The sequence below is a fragment of the Columba livia genome, chromosome Z (assembly GCF_036013475.1).
Source record: "Columba livia isolate bColLiv1 breed racing homer chromosome Z, bColLiv1.pat.W.v2, whole genome shotgun sequence".
Lineage (NCBI taxonomy): Eukaryota > Metazoa > Chordata > Aves > Columbiformes > Columbidae > Columba > Columba livia.
The window spans coordinates 38,186,638-38,199,434 of NC_088642.1; the positions used below are offsets into that span (position 1 = coordinate 38,186,638).

The 12,797-nt window shown below is 37.1% G+C and overlaps 1 protein-coding gene across 1 annotated transcript in view; it reads left to right on the forward strand.

Annotated features, from left to right (window-relative positions):
• The window catches only part of FBXL17 (F-box and leucine rich repeat protein 17), a 295,611-nt gene that overhangs the window by 140,839 nt on the left and 141,975 nt on the right, over positions 1–12,797 (forward strand). The gene's annotated exons all lie outside the window — the stretch shown is intronic.

Consider the following 12,797-nt stretch of genomic DNA (forward strand, 5'->3'; position numbering starts at 1 on the left):
CAAATCTGAGGCTTTTTCCAGAAATGGGATGCTAACGAGCAGTGGCTTTGAATTCAGCTAAAGTATGGGGGTTTCAAGTTGACATATTTAGATATCCCAGACTTTTAAAAACTACTCAATTTCCTCACATTGCTTTAGTTTTTTTCTCATTTTTCAAGTCTTACTGACATGCATCAACACAATCTATACTGAATGTTCTAATCTACTGATGAACCAAATTTGCCAAGGACAACTTCAAGCCTCCTTTGAATTATATTTGTTTGATATTGCAAAAGTATTTTTTGGGTTTAGACTAAAACAGAGAATTTCCATGGAAAACTGAATGTCTGGACATTCCAAATAATTGCTTAGGACAGACTGTAATTTGGAGCTGAGCTATAAGCAGGCACAATTCATTGATAGGTTACTGGTGGTACTTCTTAGCTCCATTTCTAGTTTCTATCCAATAAATATAGTTTCAGAACTTATAGGTTAGTCAGATTGCTGTGCACTCTGCTGCATGGGATTTTTATTATCCCATTTCTCCAGTCAATAATATAGAAATGATTTGGTGCAAACTTTGGGGCTGGGCTGAGACGTCTAGTGTGGATATTACATATATCCCTTTCAAATACCAGGAATATATTTTTGAAATAAAAAAGAATTAAACTGTCAGTCTTCTCTAGATCACAAAAAAACTACATATCATACTCTCTATATACTATAGTATATGTAACTTCCATTTCTTGTAAATTTGTCCTGGTAGTATATGGGGTTTCATTTTCCACAGCCTGTTCTGTACTGTGGAGCAAGTTAAAAGTTAATTTTTTAGGGTAAAACTTCTATTTTCTCATTCAGTAATTAAGTATTTCCTCACTTACGCTGAGTAATACTGAAGTTTGAGAGAACAGTAACTTGATGTAGTTCAAAAGTCACTTCATAAATCAGAAGAATTAACTAGGAGCAGTACTACATTAGCACATTATGCCAGCAGCTGAGCTCTGCATACAAAACACTGTCTCATGCGCTCCTTGGGCTCCTTTGAGTGGACCTAGCATTCAGCTTGCATGGAATGAGCTCTGTCTGAAGCTTGAGGAACCATAGAATGCTGGTATGTGTTGTAATTAATAGTGGAACATGGAAAGGCTCAAGTGTGTTGGCACAACCAGTAACTCAGTGTGATGAGCTAAATATCAGTATTGTTCACTGAGAAGTCTGTGTGTCTTTTGGAAATTAAGTCTCAGCCAATGAGCACTGTGTCTGTGTACACATATAGAATTTATTTGTCTTTAGACTGTGGTACTTCATTAATAATTAAATGTTTAAAGCAAAGTTCCAAAGAGCTTCTCAAATGCGTTGTCCTTCAGCTATGCCCCAAAACAAGTTGTTGATGTAAGGATGACATAGTCTCTCTATTTGGTAGCATTTTTAAATTCAATTCAACTCAGTTGAGTTCCATTGAATTCGATTCACATCAAAAGCTTTAAGAACAAACTTACTATACTATCTACATTTGCTACTATAAACTAGCATAGAAATTTATGGCTGTTGGTGGTATTGTGCTTACAAATTCTCCATTAAAAATCAAATTTGCAATTAAGGGTGTAATGTTCAGCACACTTATATCCTGAATAGTCCTGCATTTGCAGTCACACTTCAAAACCCACCTCAGAATAAATTCTAAGAACTGTCTTCTAACCAAACTCTTGCTGTATAAGTACAGAAGAATATGAGAAAGAATTTATTGTCTAAAGTGCTGAAAAATGATCTGGTTATCATTTCTAAAATTCTCCTTCTTGAACATTTTCAACACCGTTCCTCTTATCCCCTGAATTCAGTAACTGAGCAATGTAAGAGAAAATTGAGAAAAACAGTCAAGTTAATGGATACAGACCTTTTACTGTGCATGTCAAATATGATTCACTGCTGTATTTACTGGTTCTGCAATCATGTAACTGTTAGTGGAAAGTGTCAGTCTTCACCAGATCATGCAGAACTCCCCAGATCACAGATCATAGAATAGATATTAAAGTTATTTGAAGGAACTTAAGTCATTACTATACATAAATTTTAACTCTAGCTAACTTCATGGTGGGAAGGAATTTGAATGTTTAGCAACTGTTCTTATAAGAAAGAGTACTACTTCTTCATGAAATAAATACACTTTTACAAAATGTGCCAAATATGTCTTCTCCAGAGACTTACTAAGTGGATGTGGCTTGGAAGTCATACAGATACATCTATATTGTTACATGCCTCAAGAGTATTTTTCAGTTGCATAGGAAATGTTGCTGGACTTTGTTGCTTTGAGCAAAAATATATTTGCCTTGTAGTGCTTCCTATATAAATTCTAATAGTTGAACAATTATCCAAACAAATAAAAAGTTGCAGTTTTCCTCTTTTTACATATTGGAAAATAATTAGTCACTTTTAGCAATCATCAATGAATTTAACATCTCACAACTGCTTTCAGAAGTGCCCCTTGCAGATTTCAAGTTCCTTTCTTGCCATAAATTTATTTGAATTTCACTGAATAAGTTTGTAATATTGAAAGAAATGTATGTAGAAGGACTTACATATACTGTAAACGGTCAACATCACATTAAAAGCAGTTGAAATTCTATTGAACTGAACTCCTGCTTTCCTCTTGCCTTGATCGTTCTAAAATACCGTAGAAGCATTTTGGTTGGAAAAGACCTTTAAGTTCATCAAGTCCAACTGTTAACACTGTCAAGTCCACCTCTAAACCTTGTCCCTAAGAACCTCATCTATGCATCTTTTAAACACCTCCAGGGATGGTGACTCAACCAATTCACTGGACAGCCTTGTTGCAATGCCAGATAATCCTTTCCGTGATTAAGTTTTTCCTAAATCCAATCTAAAACTCCCTTGGCGAAACTAGAGGTGGCTTCCTCTCATCCTGTCACTTGTTTCTTGGGACAAGACACCAACACATTCCATGCTACAACCTCCTTTCACATAATTGTAGAGAGCAGTGATGTCTCCCCTCAGACTCCTTTTCTCCAAGCGAAAGAGTCCTAGTTCCCTCAGCCACTCCTCGTAAGACTTGTGCTTCAGATCCTTCAACAGCTACATTGCCCTTCTCTAAACCCGCTCCCACACGTCAATGTCTTTCTTGTAGTGATGAGGGGCCCAAAACTGAACACAGTATTCAAGGTGTGACCTCACCAGTGCTGAGTACAGGGGATGATCACTTCCCTAGTCCTGCTGACCACAGTGTTCCTGATAGAAGCCAGGATGCTGTTGGCCTTTTTGGTCACCTGAGCACACTGCTGGCTCATATCCAGCTGTCTGTCGATCAACACCCCCTGATCCCTCTCTGCCAGGCAGGTTTCCAGCCACTCTTCCCTGAGACTGTAGCACTGCCTGGGGTTGTTGTGACCCAGTTGCAGGACCCAGCACTTGACCTTGTTGAACCTCATACAGTTGGCCTCAGCGTAATGATCCTTCTGGTCCAGATGCTTCTGTATGGCCTTCCTACCCTCCAGCAGATCAACACTCCCACCCAGCTTGGTGTCATCTGCCATCTTATTGAGGGTGCATTCAGTCCCCTCATCCAGATCATTGATAATGAGATTAAACAGAACTGGCCTCAGTACAGAGCGCTGGGGAACACCACTTGTGGCTGCCTGCCAACTGGATTTGAGTCCATTCTCTTTGGGCCTATCCATCCAGCCAGTTTTTTATCCATCGCACAAAATATGGCCATCCAAGCCATGAGCAGCCTGTTTCTCGAGGAGAATGCTGTGGGAAATGGTGTTGAAGGCTTTACTGAAGTCTTGGTTGCAACATCCACAGCCTTTCCCTTGTCCACTAAAGGGGTCACCATGTCATAGAAAGAGATCACATTGCTCAAGCAAGACCTGCCTTCCATAAACCCATGCTGACTGGGCCTGATCACTTGGTTGTCATGTATGTGCTGCATTTTGGCACTCAAGATGATCTGCTCCATAATCTTCTCTGGCACCGGGCTCAGACTGACAGGCCTGTAATTCCCTGGATCCTTCTTCCAGCACTTCTTATAGATGGGCATCACATTTGGTGTAACTTCCACTGAATCTGGACCTCCCTGATTTGCCAGAACTCCTGACAGATAATGAAAAGTGGCTTAGTGATTGCCTCCGCCAGCTCCCTCAGCATCCTTGGGTGGATCCTGTCTGGTCCCATAGACTCGTGGGTGTCCAAGTGGTGTAGCAGGTCACTAACCATTTTCCGTTGGAAGATTTGGGCTTCCCATCCATGTCTTCTGGCTCAGGACGCTGTGTACCTTGAGCACAACTGGTCTTATTGTTAAAGACTGAGACAAAGAAGCCATTTAGTACCTCAGCCTTTTCCTCATCTTCTGTCACTGTGTTTCCCCCCACCTCCACTAGAGAATGAAGATTCTCCTTAGCTCTTCTTTTGTTGCTAATGTATTTATAGAAACATTTCTTGTTGCCTTTTACAGCAGTATCCAGGCTCAGCTCTAGTTGGGCTTTGGACCTTCTAATTTTCTCCCTGCAGAACTTTGTAGCATCCTTGTAGTCCTCCTGAGTTGCCTGCTCCTTCTTCCAAAGATTATAAACTTTGCTTTTATTCCTGAGTTCCAGCCGAAGATCGCCATTCAGCCAGGCTGGTCGCCTCCAACTCAACCAACTCATCTTCCGGCACACGGGGACAGCCTGCTCCCACACCTGTAAGATTTCCCTCTTGAGGAGCAACCAGCCTTCCTGTACTCCTTTGCCCTTCAGGACTGCGTCCCAAGGCACTCTGTCAACCAGGCGCCTGAACAGGCCCAAGTTTGCCCTCTACAAGTCCAAGGTAGCAGTTCTGCTGACCGCCCTCCTTCTCCCAGAGTAGAAAACATGATCATTTCATGTTTGCTGTGTCCAGGGTCGCCTCTGACACTTATATCCCCTACAAGTCCTTCTCTGTTTATGAACAGGTTGTGGCTGCATATTCCCTAGTTGGCTCGCTAACCAGCTGTGTCAGCAAGTTGTCTTCCACACACTGCAGGAGCTTCCTAGATAGTTTCCTTTCCACTGTGTTGTATTCCCAGCATGTTTAAGCAGACTTCTCTCTTTGGCCTGTCTTCAACATTCACCCAATATGTTTTCATATAATTTAAAGTAGTGTTCACCAAAGCAACGCAATTTTATTATTGCCAAGATTTGTATTACGAGTAGTTCAAGGTACTGTAGCACAGAGAATCTCTGTGGCTTAACCCCCTCTATTTTTTTGGAGGTTTTTTTGTTTTATTTTGTTTTTCAGTTGAACTGCCCCATATAAGGTTGTTTTCACAATCTACATACCATGGAAAGAAGGAACGAGTGTTCTGTGTGTCTGTGATCTTCCTTTACACTATAGTTCGTGCATGTGACTCAGTTATGATGCCCATGTTTTATATTAGATGAAGTACAACCAAAAGTTGTTCTGACACATTTATTTAACTAGAATCAAGCAAAATTAGCAATGTTGAATCAGTGCAGTGCATATTAGGGGGGGAATTTTAATTGACAGCATTGTTTTTGATTACCCAAAGTAACATTCTTTACAGACTTTGAATATTATATTATTTACTTATTTGTGGGCAAAACAGTTTCTAGAGTGAAGTTCTTTAGTGAATTTCTTCCCTTTCAAAAGCAAAGTTTGTTTTTCTAAAAGTGAATGGAAAACTATGATTTTTTTTTTTTTACAGGGTTTTATAGTCATAAGTTTATAAATGGCATTTGGAGAGATTAAACTGATAGTTTAAAATATCATGAAGTTAAAAAAAAAGTGTTGGTTGCACTATAATTTAAAAAAAAATAGAGTCAGTGTTGGCCATCCTTCCGCATGCATGGTGGTGTGACTGACGTGTTCACCTAGGAATGAAGAACAGTCATTTTTGTGATTTTTTTTTTTTTCTTATAAAACTGTTTAGAAGTAGTACAGATATTACTGGGTTTTACTCATATTTTCCCATACTATTTACCAAGCTCATAATTTTTAAGTCTTTGTAGAAGATTCAAACAATGACCGATGAGTATGTAATTCATTTTGTGTTTGAAAAAATCTAGAGATACTTTTAACGTGTATGCATGAGTGTATTTCCCATGTGGTTTGAGTCTTTTTTTTAACTCAGTAGTCTCATGGCACTTAATTCGTACAGAATAATGGGTGAGGGAAAAGCATATTTGAGTATTAGAGGTTAATTTGTCACCCTTGTGATTTAATGATATAAGTCAAGGGAATTTTTATAAGTGTCTGTTATTGAATAGTTCCAGATTGGCAGTACAATACACTAAATTCCTTACAAAACCATTATATATTTCTTCTAATTTACTCACCATTTCTGATAATATGGGCTGCCTGCATGATTATAACACAGAATTTAGGGGTTAGTAGATTATACTAATGTACTGAGTAGTTTGGGCATTGCACTTTATCTAATAATCTGTGGTTTGTTATTAAGCACAAATGGAATTTTAAATGTTCATTTTAAGAGCACTGTGTGTCTTCTCCTATGTTATCCAGTCAATCTGATTTCATGTTTATTTAGATTACAGCAAACAGTTCAACTGGGTTAGCTTATTGAGCATTTCAACCTAAAATAAAACTAACTTTAAGAGGGTGCCTTTGCTTTTTCCATGCTACCTGCTCTTCTGCAATGAGACTTCTGTATGCCCTGAGATGTTTAAAATAGAGGCATCCTCAAAGTTTAGGATTTGGGAACTTGTTGAACATTATTACAGTTACATATACATGTCCTTTTGGGTTACAGGTCTCTGCATAGTCTAATAAATCAAAATGCAGCGAGAGTGCTATTCTGGAAGATGTTTTAAGTTGTCAGTACAGCACTTAAAATAAGTTATGAAAATAATCCTGTTAGAATTTAAAAGTTGTTAAACTTTTAATTATCGGGGGTTATGTGAAGAGAGAGTAACACTCAATATAGCAAAGATTTATAATTAAAGAGCACATAGCAGTACAAATTGTGTTTGTGGCTTTTAGATAAATTGCAAATGGGTTTCCTACTCAAATCCAAAGCAATATTTTTTACCATCTTCTATCAATGTGTTCTATTTGCATCTTTCATATTTTTTCTTACCATGTCAGATACTTAAAAAATGACAAAAAACAACTATCATGCTTTTAACTTCGTTATTTACTTGCTTTATTTGGATTGTATTTGTTTGAAGTGTAACAGTAATAAATTGCTATGTAGTAGCAGGATGAATGGAAAAATAGGTTGAATTTTTCTTAGTTTTGTTTCAGATGTTCATGGGTTCATTTGAAGTCAAAGGTGGTTGTTACCTGCATTTATTTATTTTTTCTTCTAAAATACATTTTTAAATGTATTCCAGTCCATCAGTAATATTTTGTTATCATTTTTATTCTAGTGAAATGCTTCAAGATAACAATTACTCTGGTAAAATTCAGGAAAACAAAATCAATCAGATTTTAAAAGAATCAGTTTGTCAATAAACTTCAAGACAGGAAAATAGTTTTTAACATAATTCAAACTTTTCATGCTTTATTTTTAAGAAAACATTTTTTCTTCTAGTGTCAATGCAATTGATGTTAGATCATTAGATGTTCTCTTACCTTCTGGTTTACTGTACCTCTTGCAAAAAGATTCAATCATATGTCTATACAGGTACAGTAAACACAGTTAAGGACTCCTAAAATCATACTTTGAGTTCAACAGGGAGCCAGTGAGTTCCTGTCTTCCTTCCATGAAAAAGACAACATCTTAACTGAGCCTCAGTATGTGATACACAAGAGAGATCTCTCTCTCCTTTGCCAGAATAATATGAAGGTTTGAAAAAAGGTGAGTAGAAAGGGCAATATCCCACCTCTGTATTCCATTGGAGAAATCGTGGAATATAGAGGCAATACACATGCTGTATATCTTGTTTTGTAATTATTTTTACGAAGTCTGTCTTTTGTTTGTTTCAAGTATGTATCACTACAGGGGAAGGGTAGAACGTATTACAATATGGACAGAAGAAATGCTATCAAATGCACAGTTTTAAGGAATGTAGGTAATGACTGACCACAAGTCAAGCAGGTTTTATTAACAGCATTTATTAAATTGATTGAAAATACATAATGGGACATGTGAGAAAATAGTCCATTGTAACCTCGTATAATGATACTTTAAAATATAATTTTATTTCTCTGTTAAAAAATTGTGATAGCAAGTGGATGAGATTGCAAGCTTACTCACATTTATTAATTATACTATTTTTTTTAGTTTTAATTAGAGTAGCTCTTTTGAGACTAAACCTTTTGCCATTAGGCTATTTGAAACCTATGAGATAAAAAGGAAAAGTTATTTCAGAATATTATTTACATGATTTTAATTAATGATTATAATCTCCACGGTCATTTTTTAAAAAGAGCACTTAATCCATTAAACAATTTTCATTATTTGCATTTTGCAAAAACATGTAAGCCCTGCAGGCTTATTATCTCTATTTTTTTTTTCAAACCAAAGTTATTTTTAGATAATTTTATTTTGTTCCTACTCCAAGCTCCTTTTCCTGTCATAACACCTCTTTCTCATGCAGAGTGAACTGATTGGTGGAAAAGTAAAGTTTGCTTCCTTTTGCCAAGACAGAACGTAGCCCTTGGCAAGGTTACCTTTGAAAACAGTTTTTCATGCAGAGATCGTGTACAAGCACTCTTGCTGTTGCCAAGATCCTCTGACTAATGAAGGGTCAGAGCAATAGTGTATTCGTTCTCGTTGCTGGCAGCACGTATATGTAGCATTTCTACTGAGAAAAGGCACTCCAGCGTTTCAAATAGGAGCTAGAAGTTTAGCCTTCTAGGAGGAAGGTCACCGTTAGTTTTTTATTGGTAACATAGAAGAAAGCAACTATATAGGAATATGAAAGATAAATTCTATGGCAGGCTGAAATTCTTGAAAACAATGAGTTTTCAAATGTTTTTAAACAAAAATCAGTTTGAAAACTATCATGTTTACAAAGTTACTTCTTTGAATCTCCGAGCAGGCTTATGCTTAGTCTTAAATATTGATGTTTTGGGGAACTGCTTCCTAACTATGAAAGATTAGCATATAGACTGAATGTAAAGGTCAGAACTTCAGGAGCTCACTTACGGATTTTTTTTTTTTTTTTTTTTTTCCACTTTATAGAAAAATGTGTAGCAAAAAAGATGTAATATTCCTCTTAGTAACAATTGATTTTAGAAACCCTGGCTATTAAAATTTCATTTTTTTTCCAGTGTGTGCAGCAAATCATCTTTTCTGTGACACAGAATGAATACTCAGGCATCTTCAACTCATATTTTTGAATAAAAACTTCCAATAAAACTTATTTAAAATGGATAGGCTGTAATTTATTAAGAAGACAGGAATTTCTAAAGAGAAATTTTGATTATATATGAAGTGTCTCACAGCTTTCGAAATATAGAGTAAATATATATTATAGCAACAAATGTGCAAATGAAAACAAGATGAGGGAAGTTAGTTCAGGTAACCAAATTAGCAGCTGCTCTGTGGATGTCCTGATAGTTAAGAACTTAACTCTCAGAAAGTTCCTAGTGAACTTCTTGTATACTAAGATTCTTAAGAAACCATAGCAGTCCTTTCACATGGAGCACTCTTCAAGTTGAGAGCCTTAGTTAACTTAGTAGCAGCACTCACAGTGATTAGAATTGGCTGCCTATTAACAGCAATTGAACTGCCCTTTTATAGCTATATTCCTCCAAACTGTTACCTAATTTCAAGGAAAACTTATATGTTTTGTCTCAGATTACACTTAACTGTTTGCAGGAGTCTTTACTTCATTTTTGTTTTTGTCATATCGTTATATGGCAGGCAATTTTTTTTTTCTTTGCTTGTCCCAACTGTACATTTCTATGCCTCAGCTTGATAGAACTTCAATTTTGATTGTAATAGTAATCCAGATAACTTCATTTTCATTACAAACATATTTTTGTAAGTAATCAAACCATCCATGTCATGTATCTTAGCCTTAATTGTGCTTTGAAATTGACTCCTAAAATAAATTTTTTTAGGGAATCTTTGTTTTTTGTTTGGTGGGGTTTTTTTTTAAATTGATATGTCACTTTTTAATTAAACATCAATACTGAATATGTAAACAGAGGAGTTCCTATGAGATATAATTTTGATACTGCGCTTCTTCAAGTAATTACAGATGTTGTCATTTCTGCTATAAGATACAGATTCACTCACACTCTTTGGCTCATTGCACAGAAGTAGCACAATGGACAGACAAGTTAAAATTTTGCCATCTTTTAAATTGCCAACATGGTGAAAGAGTAAACATTCCAACATACCCAACTTGCACGTATAGTCATACAGTGAAATTAGCTGAAAACAAGGAGTTATCACCTTTAAACAGTAGTCCTGGTTGAGTATGCTTTAAGAGATGTTGTTAGGGGACAAAAAGGCATGCTAAAAGAGACAGCATGTTTTTAGATGCAAAGTGAATGCAACACTTATTAAGAAGCTGCAGAATGCTGTTTTAATTTGTTCAGGCTTGTCATTTGTTCTTTCAAAACAAGGAACATCTCTTGTTCTGACGAAATAGAACTCTTTAATAACAAGGTCACGGATTGGCTGTTTTATTTAATACTTCATTAAACCATGTGCCATTGGTTTGAAACTGTCTCTTCTGTATTAACTTTACATGTACATACCAGAAAGAGAGTTGAATGTGTCTAGAATAATTTTGAAGCTTCCTTTGCATGCTAGTAATGATCTTTCAAATTAAATTGACTTGGGTTTTGACTAGCAGGATAATTAGTTCATCCTTTCAGGGTTTTTTCCAATAGAATTTGGTATTTATTTTCGAAATGGCTACATTTCTTTGTTTCATCATCAGTGGGGCAGCAGACATGAAGTGCTTGCTTACAATGAGGCATATATATTCTGTTACATGTATAAAAAAATGTACTGTAGAATCTCGATCTTACTATCTGGGCTTCACATTTTAATTGGATGTTTACTCTTGGGGCATGAGGCTGAAGTGAACAACACTATGGGAACAAGACACTTTCTTGAGCGAGGTTAATTAATCTTCCTTCAGTTTTCTTAAATCACTTCTGAGTAATTGTTGTGTAAATTGGACCCGTTGCTATAGCTGGGGGATAAACAAGGTACCACCCATTATTGTGTAACAGGATGTACCAAACACTTGATCATTCTCAAATCTTAATGCAATTACCAATGAAATCCCTGTGTATATACAAAGAAGCGGCAGGAGGAGATGATTATGTAGTTCCAATCATCGTATTAGATGCTAGATTTTGTCACTAAATGTTTATGGTAATGGTTTTCTGTTTTCTGTAAGTTTTCTCATACGAAGTACACTACAGAAGTTTTTATCAATCTGGAATGCCAGTAACTATCTAAAAGATACTTCCTCATCAGCTCTTCAGAACAAAAATAATTATGTGCAAGCCTAACAGAGAAATATCAGATTGATGAAATACTTTGGAAACTTCATATTTTGATAGTTTTCTACTGTGCAGGAATCACTTATCTTCATGACTGTGTCTTTTCCCCACTAGCAAGTTGAGATATGACCATCTTAGCTTCAAACAGAAGCTCATCCTTCAGTTATTTCACAGAACCAGAGAGAGATTTGGACCACAGCCACTGGAATTAAAGTAATTGCTCAGCTGATGAGGAATTCCTTATGTAAGATTGGTTGCCTGTCCTTGGATAATCAGTGACTCTTTTTTTTTTTTTTACAATCCCTTCTTGCTGCTTTTCAGACAAATTCAAAACTCTTAGCTTTTGCAGTTTCGTTACATTATAGTATAGATGTGTACATGAGCTAATGCTCTTTTCAGCTATTCACTTAGTTAACTAATGACCTTATTTACCCTAACATAGCAAATGTATGACTCGGAATAAGGCGTAGCAGTCTAACTGAAAAACCCAAGCAACAGGAAAATATCCCTAATTATTTCACACTTTAAAATACAGAAGCAACACCTGTAGCACTTTCTTCTTTTACGTATTTTAACATTTTCTGCAAGCTTGTTCGATATAGTACAATTGATAACCATGGCAACTGGATAAACTGAAGCTTTCAATCGTAAGGCCGCTGGAATCACAGAAGTCTGCAAGGATCTGGGTGGATCACCTGGTCCCACCTGCTTTGGAAAGCAGAGTCATCCTTATGGGAAAAGAATTTTTGCTCATGGCCCAGCAGGGCTGACCAATAGGGCTTTAATCTAGATTGGAAGGGGGAAGGAGGCAGTACCAGTCCAGTCAATGATGAGAAACGAGGTGACACAGCAACGCCAGAGGAGCTGCGTCACAGTGAAATTCCTCAGACTGTACCATGAGGTGAAGGGCACAGTCAACCACACTTGAAGTGCTTCTACACTGATGCACGCAGCATGGGGAAAAAGCAAGATGAGCTAGAATCCTTGGCCTGTTCCCAGGGATATGATATAACTGGCATTAGTGAAACCTGGTGGGATGAATCCTGTGTGCCATGATGGACAGCTACAGGCTATCCAGAAGGGAGGGATAGGCAGGGTAGGAGAGGCAGCGGGGGCTGGCACTGTATGTAGCAGAAGAGCTGGAATGCATGGAGCTGGCAGTTGGTAATGGCAAAGGTGATAGCCTCTGGGTAATGATAAAGGGGTAGACAAGTAAAGCGGATGTCATTGTGGAAGGCTACTGTAGGCCACCCAGCCAGGACAATGACACTGATGAGTTATTCTCTAGGGAACTAAGTGAAGCCTCCAAGTCATCTGCCCTTGTCCTTATGAGGGACTTCAACTTGCGAGATGTCAACTGGGAATATCACACAGCTGGTACAAACAGG